We start from the raw sequence: 18,506 nt of genomic DNA, 5'->3' as shown, positions 1-18,506 counted from the left end.
CCGTGTAATTTTTCACTCTTACGCCGATTTTTTACATGCTTTCAGTCTTTTCGATTTTGTTATTTGTTTGTACATGGAACACAGTATTAATTTATCAATAAAACTGGTACAACTGAATGTGAACTGCGGTACAATATTTATTTCCCCTGCATCGCAATATAGCGGTACAAGATGTACTGGTAAACCGTTATAGCCCTAAGAATTATGAATGGGTTTGTTGGACCAGTTCTGAAAATTGTGAAGGACTGTTTGTGATTGTAAATAAGTCCATTATTCAGTACCACTTATATTTTAGGAAATAAATCGCTGACCTGTAAAAGGTGGACATAATTTTTCTATTTTAGTGGTTCCCGCCATTTTGTGCAGCAAAGCAGATGCCAGTAATATGCAAAATCAGGGTTGGTACTGGTCATTCCTGAAGTTTTGTCAAAATCCCACTAGCAATTTGACCTGTGAAAGCCAAACAAGCTTAATGGCGATGGACAGACAGACAGACTCAGAATACAAAAACAATATGTCTATTATCTGACCAGTGAAGATTAGGGAACTTGCCACTTTAGAAATAAACACTTAAGTATTGAGCAAGATATGCTGATGGCCAAAATTTTACCAGCTGTCCCTTGCCTAGCAATTTCTTATCGTCTTATAATTCTAACAATTTATGCACTAATGTGATTATAGATTCATGCTTATGAAATCATTTAGAATTTTCTTGCAATTGCTGTGAGTTTGCGGTAATCTGAAAATTTACTACACAGTGTTCAATTGTAATTCGAGTCTGTGAAAATAAGAAAGTAAATACTATTGTCAATGATGGCTTAATATATTATTTCAAAATGTTGTTAGAGCCATTAGGAAGGCAAACATAAAATGCAAATAAATTTACACTTAACAGATGACATATAATTACCTGGTTAAAAATCCTTAAGTGGATGTGATAAGATTTTCTTACATCAAAGAGAGCTATAACTTGTGATAGCAAAATACATCTGTAAATTAATGCTCAGGTCAGTATAATTTATGTCATATCCCGTCATTAACCACCATCTTTAAAGTTAACTGCTGTTTAATTACAGAAATTCTGAATTTTACAGCTAATGTAAGACAAGACATTCAGCTCACAGGAGTTTTAACTTAAAAGTATTTGAGTCAATTCAAATGTTAGCTTATTTAGGACAAATATTTTTCTTTAAGAATTAAGTTATATAACTAAATTCTTAAAGAAAAATATTTGTACTAAATAACACATTGCATTCTGTGAAATGATATATTTTAAGAAATTATGCTAAATTTATACAACAATTAAGTAATCTTATCAGAGACATAGCTGGACAAAAGTCTTATTATGAAATAATTGAGCTTAATGCTATTTACATGTTTCACCTTACAGGAGGACAATTTTATCTTAAATATGGACTGAAATATTAGTTTAACCTTCACAAGTTAACTGATCTAATGCAAACAGAAAACCAATTGCTGTAAATTGTAAATTTGGACATATGAAGTACTTTTGGACATTTAATAGTTTGACAAGATCACTCATCTTGTTCCCTTTATTGACATATCAAACAGTTTGGACATTGTCTTTTTAAATCCATGTAAACTTAGAATTAAACCAGCTTATGTTTTTGTAGGCTAGACTGTTTGCTTAACACTTGACAACTGGCACTGACCTTACATCATTAGAATATATAAATAATCTAAATGTTCTGATTGAATATTACCTGTAGGGTGAAGTAGTTCTGACCTGCTGCATGATGTTCCCTCATTAAGTCATCGTTGACCAGTCCTGAAATGAAGTTTATGCAAATTAATTTTAATACAATTTACTATTCACTTTTAACATTGGCCAAAAAAGGACAAGATTTAACAAACGCAATAAATTATTGCCTTGAACAAAGTTTAACCTTAGCATAATTTTATAGTTGTAATTATGAATTGTTTTGAAGGTTAATCTGATGTAGAGTTGGGGCGAGTATTTTAGCACTTGAGTTACCTCAAAATAATGAAATATCAAATAAGATTGTTATTATTGGGTTTGTGGACCAGCATTTTTCATTTACATATTTAAAGTATGTCCTATAGTAAACAAAGAAAATAGTGATCTGAAGATATTTTGTACAATGTTCACTTCAGAAAAAAAACCAGAAAAATTCAGTGGTTTATTATGAACAGACAGGAAGTTCACATAAATTTGTTGAAATGCTAGCACATATTATGTTTTGAAAAAAAGGCCCTCAATGTGCTAATTTAAATTGAATACAATTTCTCGAGAATTAATACATATGAAGAAAAATACCTTTTATTGTTATCTGTCCATAAGTTTGTATCTCATGCTTTATAGAAGAATAATTATCACATTTGTTTGTTTGATTGGGTTTTACGTCACATCGACACAGTATAGGTCATATCGCGACGTTCCAGCTTTTACTGGTGGAGGAAGTTCCGTGCATTATTTCAGACACAAACGGGCACCTGAGTAGAACCACCGACCTTCTGTAAGCTAGCTGGATAGCTTCCTCACATGAATGAATCAAAAGTCCCTGTCGGGATTCGAACCCACAGCAGTGAGGGGCAAGTAGTTTGAATTATCACATAAATTGGACAAATGGGATTAGAATTATATCAGAGGTCAGTTTCAAAAACATACTTGCAATAACTCAAAATAAACATCAAGAAAATTTGTTAATTGATTATTACAAATTATCCAATTTTGTCTATTCTCCCTTAATGACAGTGTCACAATATCATGGCTTTCATATTGTGATCTAAACCAGTGTTTTTCGGTAAAATGTCAAAGTTGTACAAAGAAACCTGATGTATTATTTGGCAATTTTGCATATTTCCATTAGCTGCCACTCCTGTGTCCTGTTGTGCGTTGTGCATTTCCAGTACATATTTGGCATTAATTTGTACTGACTGTTTACATGGCTTTTATATGGCATTCCTTAGGGACGTTTTTTTTACAGCATTTATACGTGACCATACCGAGTCTTCAGTGCCTTCTTAGGATGTGCACTACGACTAAGACTTACAGGCAACTATTGCGTTCAAACGGAGTTTACACGGCAACTGTACAGCAACTATACCACGTCCTGATAACACCATGGTCGTATTAATTGATAATGAACCTCCTAGATGCACTGCAAATGCCCTAATTACATGTTAAACAATTTTTGTGTATTTATACAGCAACTATGCAGCAAATGAGTACCTTATGTTAGTATGTACTTTGGGTGTTAACATGGTTCTTACTGCCACTAATGCATTCCTAGTGTGTTCTTGCCTAAGTGATTTTTTTGTCCATGTTCAAATATGAGCATGTTCCCAACTCAACCCTACAGCATCAATGGGATTTCTACTGCATCTTATGTTGCCTTGGGAATGCAGCAAGACTACAAATCTGGTGTGACAGGTGTATTACAACATCATATTTATTTAGCTTCATTGCAACATTTTGGTCCTAGTCATGCCTTGTTACCCCCCTATGGGTGGGGACACTTGGAACATATTTTCCAATCCGAACCACATTATATGACAGATATTTTTATTCTAATTTATTGCATTTGATATGAAACAAAAATTATGCCAAAGAATGGAAAAATGAAAAAGAATATGAAAACTGAAGAAAACTAACTGTGACCCTGTATCAATTATACTGAAAAAAAAGTTGAGTGATGCATTTAAATAAATAGAATAAAAAGTTGCTATCTAAAGTAAGATAAACCTAACTGATATTCACATAATCCATTTTACAGCACAAGTATCCTTCTTCATATATTAAAAAGTCAATCAAGTTACAATCAGGTCTACCATACATGTAGTCACAACATAACAAATGTTTTAATCTTCTAAACCTTTTAGACCATTGTTGATCTATATACTTTCAATAACTTACTTAACATCTATAGAAATCAGATTAACAAATTTATGATACACAGGACAAGTTTTCCACAGTGGGTTTAAATATACACACAATATGAAGCTACTGTTTTAAACACTTTAAAAGTTTTTTTTTAATGAAAATAAAAAAAACTTTTAAGCTTATTTTTAAAACTTTTTGTTAAACAAAAAAAACTAATTTTCACTCAGGGGTTAAAAATTTTTCCAAGAAAAAAAAAACTTTTGGGGGAAAAATTTTTCATAAAGGTTTTTAAAAAATTTTTTAAAATTTTTTTAAAATAACAAAATCCCTTAGGGGGGGCATTCACTAAAAAAAAGAAAAAAATTTTAAAAATTCTTATAAAAATTAATCTTTTTTTTTTTTAAAAAGGAAATCCATTTTTTTTTAATAATTTAGGGCCCAGGTTTTTTTTTTTTAAAAAAAAAAACTCCCTTTTTATTTTTGAAAACTTATTTGGGGAAAAAATTTTTTAATTTTAAAAACAAAGAATTTTTTAAAATTACTATAAAATTAACTTTTTTAAAAAAAAAATTTTTTGAACCTTTTTCAAAAAAGGGGGGGAAAAAAAAAAAAAGGGGGAAATTTCCCTCATAAAAAAGAAAAGGGGGCAAGGGGGCCAAAAGGGGGAAACAAAAAGACAAAAAAAAACCCCCACCAATCAAATTATTAAAAATTTAAAAACCCCCCCCCCGGGGGTAAAAAATTTTAAAAAAGGGGCTATTATTAAACACTTTTTTCCCAAAAAAATTTTGAAAAATTTTTTTAACAAGGGGGTTTAATAAAATAAAAAGGGTTTAAATTTTTGTTTGCCCATTTTTTTTTAAAAATAAAAAGGGTTTAAGGGTTTGGAAAAAATAAATTTTTAAAAAAAAAAGGGGGGGTTTTTTTTTTAAAAATTTTTGGGGGGGGGGGAAAACTTTTATTGGGGGGGGGCTTTAAATTAAATTTTGGTTTTTTCTAATAAATCAAAAAAAAAATAACAAAATTGAAAAGACTTAATTGGAAAAAATCAAAAAAACCTAAAAAAAAGAATGGTAAAGGGGGTTTTTAATTTTTTCAGTTTTTCCCCAAATAAATTTTTTAAAAGCGTTAAAATGAGGGAAATTTTTTATCCAGTATGTAATATCAGTTGAATGAACTTGATTTATATGCAACCATGATTTTTTTTCAGTGACATTTAATGTACATGTAAAAGTGTAAAAAACAGTTTTTCTATGTGGGAATAATTGCTTTCGTTACTTAAATACTTACAGTGATTTTTTTTTCCACTTATTTTACAGCCAAATAAAAGGCTGTTTTTCCCTAGCCAAAATAGGTATATATCCCCCTAAAAATGCTTATATTTTCCCCTGCTCTTTCCTTACAAGAACCATGACTTAACAGCATCTCACTTAAATCAGCTAGAAGACAGAATCTGTCCCTATAGATAGCCTCTGCTATGTTTTCCATGGCATGTTTTTAAATGAATTGAAATTTTTTTTTCATATAACATGTGGGTAAATTCCATTTTCAGTTGTTGTAATTTGATTTCAGGTTTCCCCCTTTTCTGATTTATCATGCTATTTTTTTCCCTTCATAAAGCCACAGGATCTAGAAAACAAATAATTATAAATAAGATGTAAAAATTAACTGTCTTTGTGTATAAATACATGTATGTTGTTTGTTTTAAATGGGATGTTTTTTTCATTTCATTAAAAATATCAAACTTAAAATGTAAGGGGTGTAAAAAGCATGTATAATATAGCAGAATCAAGTCAAGACCTTTTAAAGTTTGAAACTTGGTACAACTACCATCTCCCACATACCTCTCCAGGGACTACCTAATGGACTGAAAATTTAGGGAGAAGTACTTCCTCCTTCAAAGAAAAAATAGGGAGAAAATTTTTTGAAAATTAAGGAGAAGTGATCATCAAATCGAGTTATATCATTGGATTTTTTTTTAATTTTATTTCACAAAATATAATGTACACCTTTATATGTACATGCATATAAAATATACATGTATATGGCATGGAAAATAAACAAATGTGTATTTGAAAACACTATGATGATATTTAATGAAGTACTAGTGCTCAATAAAGTTTATTTAAGCATTTGATTCACATCAACACAACATTACATCAACACAATATTTTTTATTTATTTTTAGGTTCAACAGTTTCTGACTCTTAACTTTTAAATGCAATTAATTTAGAAGAAAAGTTCTTTAATTCATAATAAATTATCCAAATTCTATCAATTTTACAACAGTTTTAATGATGAATAATTATTGTTATAGCCATAATACACAGAACTTTGTAATTAATTACTTTCATAAATGTAATGGTGATAACATGTAATGGACTGGCAAACGTATATGGGATATTGTAAATCAAACAAGACATATAGGGGAAATTGTAAATCAAACAAAACGTATGGGGGATGTTGCAAATCAAACAAGACATATAGGGGAAATTGTAAATCAAACAAAACATTTAGGGAATATTGTAAATCAAACAAAACGTATAGGGGATATTGCAAATAAGACACAAATATATACGTTTGAGGTAACTTAATTATCAATTAGCTAGCTTTTTATCACCTGCTGCAATTATATCAGGGTCTTTCACAGCTTTAATTTACCCGAAAATTTAATGTACATGTATAATCAATGGGCTATTTTTAGGGATGTGGATTTCCAAGTGTAAATTCCAAGTAAAAACGTTACAGTATGGCCAACCGCTTCCAGCAGTGTGTTGCTAAATACGTCAGAATACACAATTTAATGCTATCTCCAGGCATATTAGGATGGAAGAAAAACAGTAAAGACATTTTATTGAGTTTTTAAAGGGCAACTGGAATTTTTTCCTTTTTGAAAATTTTAAGGCGAAGGGTTTTTTGGCCTGGGGGTTTGCCGCCTTGGGGAATGCAGTCCCGCCTTTTCCTATGGGTCCCATAGAATGACGCCAGGGCATTGGACCATAGCATATCATAACAAGGTTAAGACTTGGGCTTTCATTCATAAAATCCAAAGCACAGAAGGCGCTAATTTGTTTGGGGTCTCAGAATGTTCAGAAAAGTGGAAGTTGTGAGAATAAACCAATTTGTTTTGTAAAGTGCTCCACACAAATTCTGTTTCTCCAGTGTTATAACATATGTAAATTTTGCTATTAAGACGAATTTGCAACACTATTATTTAAATTCTAATGTTTATTTTGGCTAAAATCAATTAAAAAAAAAAAAAAAAAAAAAAAAAAACAACATTGCCTGAACTGGGATTTGAACTCCGGACCTCTCGCTTTTAATGCGAGCGTGTAAACCCCTCGACCACGGGGAGTTATAAGATAACAGCCTGAAGAATACAATATTATTCTTAATTAGAGTTTGTAACCCTTATTAATTTTGATATATTTTGTTCACAGTAAACATGTTGTTTAACACTGAAGTAAATAATCATGGAGCTGAATATAAGTATGTTATACTGTCCTAGGATGATAATTTCGTCTTAACGGTACATGGGAAAGTCCAAAAACGGGGTTATCAGTGGTCATTATCCGATATATCGTAATAGTGAACACTTATATATACTATATAGCATTATTCTTACAGAATCGTTTGTGTAATACCGTTATGGCTCTGCCGGTAGATCGAAGAAATTGTAACTTTTAGTGTTTTGTACTCATAGGTTCGAACCCCACTTAGTGCCATTTTATGGCCACGGTTTTTCTTCTTACTCTGTTTTTTTTTTTATCATGATTATTTATTTATTTTTCGTTTTTCTTTTTGTTTTCTTCTTATAATATATATTTTATTGTATATATTTATTTTTTTTATTTCCATTCTATTTTCTTTTTGTATTTTTTTTATCGCAGTGTAATAAAATATTCGATCTCATATTCATGTATGTGTATGAAAAAACCGGTCAAACTTGTTTTCTGAACAATTGACTGTTTTGAGGTAAAAAAAAATTGTGTCTTACCAGTAGTCGAACTTCTGCCTGTACGGGTAAAACACATTACTGACACGGTTCCTCTACCTACTGCGCTAACAAGACATATGATAACATGTAATTTTATTTTCAATTTTATAGGTTGTGGCATTGTTTGCCTAACCTATTTTTTGCATTGTTATTGGTCTTTGTTATGTAAACAAAGGCTCAAGTTATCATCCTAGGACAGTATAGTAAGTAACGACTTTATTTAATTTTAAATTAATGAGGCAACACAGTTGGGCAAGCCCACTCTTCCCTGTGAGCCTCAACAAATCTATAGGAATAACACAATATTCAGGGGTTTTTTTGGCCGATTTTATAGCTGTTATTCGGTCATTTTCCCGATTGAACAAGAGCCATGTCAACATGGCCATCCCCCACCGAATGTGTTTGCTCATTGGAAGAATGTATATATAGTAGAGCAAGAATAATTCCAAATTTTTAAGAGGTCTTTGGTTAAAGAAACTTGATGGCTGAATGATTACAGATTTGAAAAACCTATGTGAATACTGATGGCTGAAAAAAACAAAGGGCAATAACTGAAAAAATAATGCAGGGTAAAAGGTTTATTCATTCTTGTGTGCTGCACCCCTCCTCAGTAAAATCTATCCACGCTATGAAGTTTCAAGTTGATACCTCAAATACTTTTTGAGATAAGCTCCGGACAAAAAAGTATGAAAAAGAACAAAGGGCAATAACTCAAAAATTATATAGGGAAGAGTTATCATTCTTGTGCACAGCATTCCTCCTGAATAAGATCTATCCACCTATGACATTTCATGTTGACATCTCAAACACTTTTGAATTATGCTCCACTCGGGTGAAAAATTAAGTATAAAACGTAGAGTTATCATTCTTGTGCACTGCACACCTCCCGAGTTAGATCTATGCACCTATGAAGTTTCATGTTGATATCTCAAAGGCCTTTTGAGTTATGCTCTGGACAAAAATTAATTTTGAAAAATAACAAAGGGCAATTACTAAACAATTATGCAGGGTAGAGTTATCATTCTTGTGCACTGCACTCCTCCTCAATGAGATCCATCCAGCTATGAAGTTTCAAGTTGATACCTCAAATACTTTTTGAGATAAGCTCCGGACAAAATAGTATGAAAAAGAACAAAGGGCAATAACTCAAAAATTGTATAGGGAAGAGTTATCATTCTTGTGCACAGCATTCCTCCTCAATAAGATCTATCCACCTATGACATTTCATGTTGACATCTCAAACACTTGAGTTATGCTCCACTCGGGTGAAAAATTAGGTATGAAAAATAACAAAGGGCAATAACTCAAAAATTATGAAACATAGAGTTATCATTCTTGTGCACTGCACACCTCCTGAGTGAGATCTATGCACCTATGAAGTTTCATGTTGATATCTCAAAGGCTTTTTGAGTTATGCTCTGGACAAAAATTAATTTTGAAAAATAACAAAGGGCAATAACTCAAAAATTATGCAGGGTAGAGTTATCATTCTTGTGCACTGCACTCCTCCTTAATGAAATTCATCCACCTATGAAGTTTCAAGTTGATACCTCAAATACTTTTTGAGATAAGCTCGGGACAAAATAGTATGAAAAAGAACAAAGGACAATAACTCAAAAATTGTATAGGGAAGAGTTATCATTCTTGCCCACAGCATTCCTCCTCAATAAGATCTATCCACCTATGACATTTCATGTTGATATCTCAAACACTTTTTGAGTTAGCTCCACTCAGGTGAAAAATTAAGGATGAAAAATAACAAAGGGCAATAAATCAAAAATTATTAAAGGCAGAGTTATTATTCTTGTGCACTGCACACCTCCTGAGTGAGATCTATGCACCTATGAAGTTTCATGTTGATTTTCAAAGGCTTTTTGAGTTATGCTCTGGACAAAAATTAATTTTGAAAAATAACAAAGGGCAATAACTCAAAAATTATACAGGGTAGTTATCATTCTTGCGCACTGCACTCCTCCTCAATGAGGTCTATACACCTATGAAGTTTCAAGTTGATAACTCAAATACTTTTTGAGATATGCTCCGGACAAAAATGTCGGACGGAAGAAAGGTCGGACATTCTTACCAGAGCTACATTATGGGTTTTTCTTTTGTTATTTCTTTTGTTCTTTTTAACCCCACAATGCAGAAAATAACCCCACAAGAGAAACGGAATGAATGACATCAAAGACATCTATTGTTATGAGAACAATAGACCAAACCCCATAATGTAGCTCTGGTTTGTACGGACGGAGACTATTACTATTTCCCCGCCGCTTTTTGGCGGGGGATAAAAAGTATGTTTTTTTCCCAATTTTGATACAAAAATTCCCAATCGAAAACTTAAAAAAAAAAATCGATCTTTAGGGAACGTAAAATTGTACAAATAGCCGGCATCTAAACAACCCATGTGTTAAGTAGACGCTTGATTTCTCAGTATTAGTTTATCGAGCGTCTAACGATAGCGACGACCTTTGAAAGTGAAAGTAGATCAAAATGTCTCACAATTCAAAATATCACTTTAAAAAAACTTTAAAAAAGAACTGATAAAGACAGAAAAATTGATTTAATGTTTAAGCAAGCGACTCTCTCAGAACGGTAACGGCAAATGAAACTGCAAGTACTAGTGAGAAATTGCCTTCAACGGTGACCGTGAGTTACCACGATGATGTTCCTTCTCGGGGTTTTAAAAGTTCTAGCGACGAGTCTAAGTCAGAAACAGTTGTCCCTGTCCCTGATCAAAGGTTATTTAGTTCCAACAAATACGATTTGAAGTATGACTGGTTGTATTTTAGTGGTGCAAAAGTTGGGTATTGTTGCAAATTTTGCGACCTTTTTTCAGCTACAGATGACAACGTCTTCATAAATGGTACAAGTCTTGGAGATCATCCAACCAGAAAATTAGAAAGTCATTAAAATGGAAAGAGCCATAAGAATTCACTCGCCAAGTATGTCTTGGTTAATAAGAAAGTGAAAAAAACTATTGCAGACATGCTAACTGAAAGTTCTATGATGAAGAGGGAAAATGATATTGAGAGAAATAGAGCTTATATTAGTACATTAATAAAAATATTGTACTTTATTGTTTCACAACATTGGGCTCTAGACAGTTTCCAGCCAATGCTTGATTTTATAGCAGGTTTAGGCCCCCCTTCTTTATCTGAGTACTTAAATGGATCTGACAGTAACCTACCTTTGTGAACTAAATCCTATTAGAAAAGGAATATTATTGCCTCAGGAAACTTGAAAATGTTGTTTTTTTTCCCCCCAATTTTGGGCAAAATGGCGCTAAAATTCCCAATCTCAAGGGTAGGGGTCATGTTCCCAAAATACTGAAATAAAACCCTGATATTAGAAATCTTTGACCAATCGGGAATTTTTTTTTCGTTATGCCTGTCATTTGACAATCTTTACGCAGTGATCTCCCCTTAATTTTTCAGCGTTAAATTGTACATATGAAGGGAAGTAACTGCTTTGAGGAGTTTGGACTACTTTTGGCATTTGCAAATAAGAACATCAGGGTCTGAAATGCCGCTACCATTATTTGTTTAGTCTGACGACCAAAACAAGTAAAAATGCAATATCAAGAGAAGTGTTATATTTAAGTATTAAAGGAATTTATAATTCTTATAAAATTTAGGTGTGTTGAGTGTAGACATGTACTGTATACAATATTACCCTTACAAAGTAGCCGTGAAATAGAAGGATTTTAATTTTCAAAAACAACATGAGTTTTCATTTTTTTTCTTTAACACTTTATATGTTTTGAGGGGGAATTTTTACCTCTGTTAGGGGAAAAAAAACATACTATTTTGGTGGGGGATTTCGGCCGCAGATTTGGTTTATCGAGGGCCCTGATTTACAATGTGTTTTGTAATTTTGGTTATAAAATATGCTCGTTTTCATGTTTTTTATTCAATACAAGCTGCATTTAGTATAATTTTCCAGGTTGTATATTATAAACAAATGTTAACTAATTTTTTTACAATGTGTTTTGTAATTTTAGAAAATTAATTAAGTAGAGCCGGGGCATCTAATGCCGAACGTACATTTAATACCGAACAAAAAATGATATCCGCTAATTTGACGAGATACTTGATTTCTGCACCAAAGTGATGTCATACAGATGACGGCACATCCTTCCTTTCGTCAACAAAACCACTGGTAAGTGTTGACCGCGCGTTTATTTGAATTTACATTCATTTCAATAAAACCTGTCTTTTTTCCGATATGTCGTACCAAATCCGTAAAACTTGAGCGCCAAGTTCATAAGAATGTTAAGACTTTGAATTTACGTATTTTAATGAAACCTAGACATATTTATTAACCTGTAAACATGTGTCTAAACAAGGGAAAGCACTTGCGATTAACAATTATTGTAACTTTACAGAGTTACAAAGGTGTTTCGGTAAAATGTGCACATGTGTCCACGAAGAACAATTACCAAACAATTAAATTTTCTATTGCACAGAATAATGACTGCATTGAAACTTAAAAAATAAATGAATAAATATATAAATAAAAATATGAAATATTTTAAGAAAGGATCTAGATCTATTCATTTAAAAGATTAAAGATTAAATATTTTGTTTTACAGGTTTTTAATAATAGAAGAAATGAGTCGTCAAGTAGGTGCAAGAAAACGCCAGAAATATGACATCAATATTATTTGAAAAAGTTGTACCTTTAATAAGGAACAAATCCATAAGTATGAGCCGTGCTTCTAAAGAATATGGTATTCCTAAATCAACTCTGCATGATCATGTACATAACAAGTATCAAAACCATTCTGTAGGTGTTAAGCCAGTTCTGTCTAAAGAAGAAGAAGAGAGAGTGGCTAAGTGGGCCGTGCATATGTCTAAAATTGGGTTTGGTCGGACCCGCCAGGAGCTTGCTTTGACCATAAAGAAGATAATTGATGAAGATGGGAGACCAAACCCATTTAAGGATAATAAACCTGGAAAAAACTGGCTGAAAGGTTTTTTTACCAGACACCCAGAATTAAGTCTCCGTACCACATTGCAAATTGGGAAGGAGCGGGCTCTTATTTCACCTGAGAAAGTTGAAAAATGGTTTAAAGACTTTCGTAAATACATAGAGGATGAAGTTGGCGACAAAGATCTTCTCTCTGATCCATCTAGAATTTACAACGCGGATGAGTCGGGGTTTTCGTTGTGTTTGAAGGGGAATCAAAGTCATTGGCTACAAAGGGGCTCCAGTGATTTATCACTTTGGTAATAGTGATAAATCTCAATTGACTGTTATGGCTGCGGTTAGCGCTACTGCCCACTATGTTCCACCAATGATTATATTTCCGGGACAACGTTTTTCTTACGACCCACTCGAGGGTTTTCCAGAAGCAGCTATTGGTAGGTCCGAAAATGGCTGGATGGACACTGAGGTATTTTGCAACTGGCTTTTGAATGTCTTCATTCCGGCAATTAACGAACGTCGTATCAAAAAACCCGTATTGCTACTTATTGATGGGCATAAAACTCATGTGACAATGCAAGCATCAGATATATGTGTTGAAAATGGGGTAGAACTATATTGTCTGTTAGAGCATGCGTCCCATGTCATGCAACCCCTTGACCTTCGCTTATTTAGTCAATTGAAACGTACGTGGAGGCAGGCTGTCCGTGACTGGCAGAGTGAGCATATTGGTGAATTCGTTACCAAGAAAACCTTTGCCCGGGTGTTTAAGCAAGCCTGGGAGAAAAGTACGACAGTCACTGTAGAAGTTGCTGTTAAAGGCTTCCAGGAAGCAGGTTTATTTCCATTGGACCAAAACGCTGTTCTCACTTCTGTTAAACTTGATCCAAGTATGCTTTTTGGTCAGAACAGCTCATCAGAATCCAAAGACATTCCGAAAGAAGCTGACAAACTTTCGAGCAGTAAGGATGCTTCTGCTGATGATGCCAAAAATACATTAACTGATGACCAGACAAGCATGGAAACTGGTAAAATTTCAGTGTTATATCAGACATACCATTTTAAACATACCATATAATATATAAATACCGTATAATTATATTGTAAATGAATCTGACTTTAAATGTCAGAAGAATAAGATATATTGCACATTTAATTATCACAGGAATGATATAAACTTTATAAATACACATATGATTATATTTCTTAAAGTTTAATTTGTAATTAAATTTAACTGTTAAAAGCATTGAATAATAAATAATTTGTAGACAATAAAAACATATTATTTACAAACATTAGACGAAATCATTCAAAACGATTATTATCTTTACAGATCAGATAACAAATCCCACAAAACAACATGAAGCTGATGTTAGTTATTCAGATGCTAAAGGTAAGCGTATGTCAAATATATTATATATATGTAGATTTGTATGAAGATTGAAAATAATATGATGACAGATATAAGGCATATGTGACTGTTATTGTTCAAGTAACAATTACTGATAACTGAAATAATATTTGTCTTGAAATTCTTGCAGATTTTGTTCATTATTAAATGTATGTACAATTACAATTTGGTTTTTTTTTTAGACAAGAACCCCGAGATCGCTACTATTGCTAAGACGGATGTTACTCCTGCAAAGGTACCTCAACTTTAGAAAGTAGCAACCAACTCTCTCGCCGTTTAGCAAATTTCTGAAATTCCCTGAATGTAAGCAATCAAGTAGTAGAAAGCGACCTAGTCAGCCATCAATGCCAAAAGCCGTCACCGGGGCTATGTACCGTGAAATCCTTCAGAAAAAAATAAAAGCAAAAGAAGAATTTGAGCAGGCAAAGAAACAGCGTCAGGAAGAGAGGGAAAAAAGCGTCAGGAAAGAGAGGAAGAGAAAGAAAGAAAAAAGATTGAGCGCGAAGAGAAGCGAAATATGAAAAAGATTGAAGAGCGGGAGAAAAAGGCAAGAAAGAGAGAAATGAGAGAAAGGTTTTTGAAAAGTGTTGAGGATGGAAGTAGTTCTGATGATGCGATAGATGTTGGTGTTGGAAATTGTTATGAGTGTGAGATTTCCTATAAAGACGAATATTTGCAATGTTCAAACTGCCATCGTCGTTTTCATTTCGCGTGTGCCAATCGTCAGATTGAGGAAGGTATTGATGATCTGCTTCCATTTGAGTGCAAATACTGTTAGAACGTAAAATTGTAATAAACACCTGATATCATGTCTGCAATGGAATTTTGCGATTCTTTTTTAAAAAAAAAATGATAAGTTTTCGGTATTTAAATGCCGTATCATTCGGTATTAGATGCCTTTCCGGTAAATAGAGTTTACATCAGTACCAACATATACCAATACATAACCCTTTTATTCGACGTCGTATGATATAGCAAACACAAACACACGTAAGTTTAAACATTGTTCATGATATTGGCCTTTTAAAGTTTAACGATTGATGCATGTATTACCAAACTTTTTAAATTCCTGCTTAGTTGTTCGGTAATAGGTGCCCCCGCTCTATGTTTGTTTTAATGTGTTTTTATTTAATAAAATAAATCCAAATTTTATCACTAACAAATCACTGTGTTATGTAATTTTGGTAATAAAATATGTTTGTTTTAATGTGTTTTTTTTTCAATAAAAGCCGTTTTTAGTATAATTTTCAGCGTTAATTTATGTAATTTACGAATAAAATATATGCTTTTCTCTCGTCGATTCGTGACTCTAATTTTGAAAAATTGCACTTGCACAAGTAATATCAGACATATATACAGTGCAATTAGAGCATTTGTTAAATAAATTCATTACCTAAAAGTTCAAAAACTTTAAATTACTTCTAAAAACAACCGCTCAAAGATAAGAGCATCTGAGCATGTCAACCCATGACTGTCTTGCTCAGCTGGACGCTTACCCATCGATTCGTGAAATTCGATTCACCCTGTGACGTCATCAAAATATAGGTGCTCACACCACTAAATCATCGCATGGTTATTTTCAGTCCGATCTGATAAATATATGTCTCAAAGTCCTAAGTCAATTCTTACAGCATAATGAATTTTTTTTTGGCTTAATGGTTAGTGTGTTTGATAAATTATAACATCAACATGGAATATTTTAAAGTAATTATGACATGAGCTGATTGTAGGGTAAGCACATTTTACACCTGTTCAATTATGCATTTTGATTGGATGGAATTGTCAAATCGAGTGTCTATTAAAACTTGTGTAGTTTCAGTGTCTATTCTAGGACGCGCGATTGCGCGATTCACGCTAGTATTTAACAGATCGCGCACAATTCAAAATCATTTGCGTGAAAATCGCGCATCTATAAAAAAAGTTAATAAAACCGTAAAATTCCATCCCGCATTATATTTGGTTGTTTTGTTTACATTTACACCGAAAACCGAAGGGAGGTTAGCTGTAAGCTAATTATAATAATTTAGTACCGTATGGTACTGGTTACGTGAGTTGACGGAAATTAACGGAATGTTCCGTATCGACCGGAACTAGTGTGCTTAGGTCTGACAGTTGGGCGCCATTTTAGTGTAGTAAATAATCAAGAAAAAGGAGGCAATTCCTAGCTTGGCTACGATCTAGACGTGAAAGGATAGTTCGATTATTTTTTATTGCCAATCCCTTTATAATCAATGCGGCAGTTCTGTTTAATAATTTGTTTTCGTTTAAAAATTCAGGGGGGACAACTTCTGCTGACTTAAATTAATATTATCGTTTTTTAAATAATTATTTTCATCGGTTGAACGCCTCAGTGTAAACTTAATGGGGGTGTAAACAATGACGATTTAACAGTTGGCAGTTTATATTGGCGCCCTTTGATTTTGAAAATCGCCCCCTTTTTTGAAATAGAGGGGGGAAAATCACCCCTATTTTTCAATTCCTAGAATAGACACTGTAGTTTTCGGATGGTGTATGTCCTTGCAGAAGTATTTATACTGGACATTTATTTAGGTCACGATTAGATGGGAAGGCACGAATCGATGAGAATAAGGCATAAAATGGAAAGAAGGTTTCATAGACAGTTTTAATACAGGTGTGAAAAAGTTTGTATTGTCAACATGTGGCGAATCGTTATTTAACTGTGGCGAATCGATATTACTCTGTGGCGAATCGTTATGTGACGAAACGTTAATGTGGCGAATCGTTACATTACCAGCTACGGAGACCCATGCCTACCTTTATTATTCGGCCAATGTTTAAAAGCTGGAAAACATTCAGGCCTATGTCCTACGTAAAATATTATAAAATACATGATAGTAGTTCAACAAACAAATTTGCACAGAGTTCGAACGTACTTCGAGCGAACGAACTTTCGAAGTACGGAACTTCGGAAGTTTGACTGTATTTTTACTTCAGAGAAATAAAGTATCTACCCGTTTCGGTCATTTAAAGGATTTATTCTTTTAAAAAAACGGTACAAAACCTTACGCCGTACGTAGATCTTCATAAATATTGGCAACAGAAATACTTTTTCTTTCAATTCTTTGTTGTTGCTATTTTTTTAAATACATCCGCCATTATTACTTGGGAGTTGGTACAAAGATATTCCGAATATAGCGTTAAATAAAAACACAAACCATACTGTATAATCGTGACTAAATGCCGTCGTAGCCGGATATAGCATTGCATTATTATTATATAATTATTATTATTCGTATCGATTTAATCAGGGAAATATTATAAGATTCTATTATTATTTTGAAATTAGACAGTTGATGTATTCCGATATGAACACGGGTCTTAAATACAAGTAATATGGCCTAGATTTTTGTAAACAAGATATGGTCTTTATTGCCATGAAACGGTAAAAAAAACGTATTACACCCATGCTGTTGTTCACACTTATAAACAAGAAGAAACGTTAAAAAAGATACCCGGGTGAAGTAAAACTGTTTAACATTGCATATGTTAAGTTGTAGTTTTCCATGCAAAGTCATAAAGAAATGTTAGCATAACTTGCATAATGTTCAATGACGTAATTTAGGTTCATGTGGAACATTTTAAGATCTATGTGTTTCTAAACAAACCTGTCGTGTTTTGGTAAGTGAACTTTAATTTCTAACACCAACATCTACGCAGTCGGTAAGGCAAATATTTTTATAAATACTGGATTGCCGTAACGTAGCAAAATACAAGAAAACAAAAGTTATCAGAAGAAATCCAGGACATCTTTAGAGTTATTAGAAGAACTCTAGGACACTTGAAAATCGGACATAAATTTGCTAGACGGTGCTTTATGTTTGCAACTTTCCATTATAATTAGGTAATTAAGTATGGCAAGGAAGAAGATGACAAATGAACGCGACAATATGTACGAAAGAGCAAATAATTTGGTAAATGTACTCAAAACTAGCAGGTTTTAAACAAGAGGCGGTGAAAAATTGACTATATTTTTTTCTGACACTTAAAACAATACAATACATTGTAAGGCAAGTTTAATCATCAAAGTTTAATTCAGCACCCCAAACTCTCTTTAAAGATGAAAAAAGCTCGAATTTTTATATTTGAATTATCGGTCAAGACGAGTAGTGACGATTATGTTATCGCATAGTTAAATATAAGGGAGATAACACCGTATTGATTAAAGTGAAGAATCATGAATAGGTTGTCTCCAATTAACAAACATCGGTTATCTGTAAGCATAATTATGTGTTAACCCATTACTTCATGAGCATTTTGTGAAAAATGGCTGTTTTCAGTTACAA

At 32.9% G+C, this 18,506-nt stretch overlaps 1 protein-coding gene and 1 pseudogene across 4 annotated transcripts in view; one reads left to right on the top strand and one right to left on the bottom strand.

Moving 5' to 3' along the window:
• Window positions 1-17,362, bottom strand: part of LOC132713057 (sodium/calcium exchanger 3-like) — a 128,862-nt gene extending 111,500 nt beyond the window's left edge. For 3 of the 4 annotated variants that reach the window (XM_060695509.1, XM_060695512.1, XM_060695521.1), the window contains exons 1-2: window positions 17,230-17,362; window positions 1,725-1,789 (exon numbers count right to left, since the gene is read on the bottom strand). The gene's annotated coding sequence lies outside the window, so the exon portion shown is untranslated. Of the gene's footprint in view, window positions 1-1,724; window positions 1,790-3,727; window positions 3,875-17,229 lie in introns of those variants that run through there. The other variant, XM_060695505.1, reaches the window with a different exon arrangement.
• On the top strand, window positions 12,305-14,980 carry LOC132713075 (uncharacterized; annotated as a pseudogene).
• Window positions 17,363-18,506: the final 1,144 nt, after the last annotated feature.

Source organism: Ruditapes philippinarum, unplaced genomic scaffold (assembly GCF_026571515.1).
Source record: "Ruditapes philippinarum isolate M1 unplaced genomic scaffold, ASM2657151v2 ctg100_1_1_1_1, whole genome shotgun sequence".
NCBI classification, from domain to species: domain Eukaryota; kingdom Metazoa; phylum Mollusca; class Bivalvia; order Venerida; family Veneridae; genus Ruditapes; species Ruditapes philippinarum.
The sequence above is the reverse complement of the archived record's forward strand: the minus strand, read 5'-3'. Positions and strand labels throughout refer to the sequence as shown.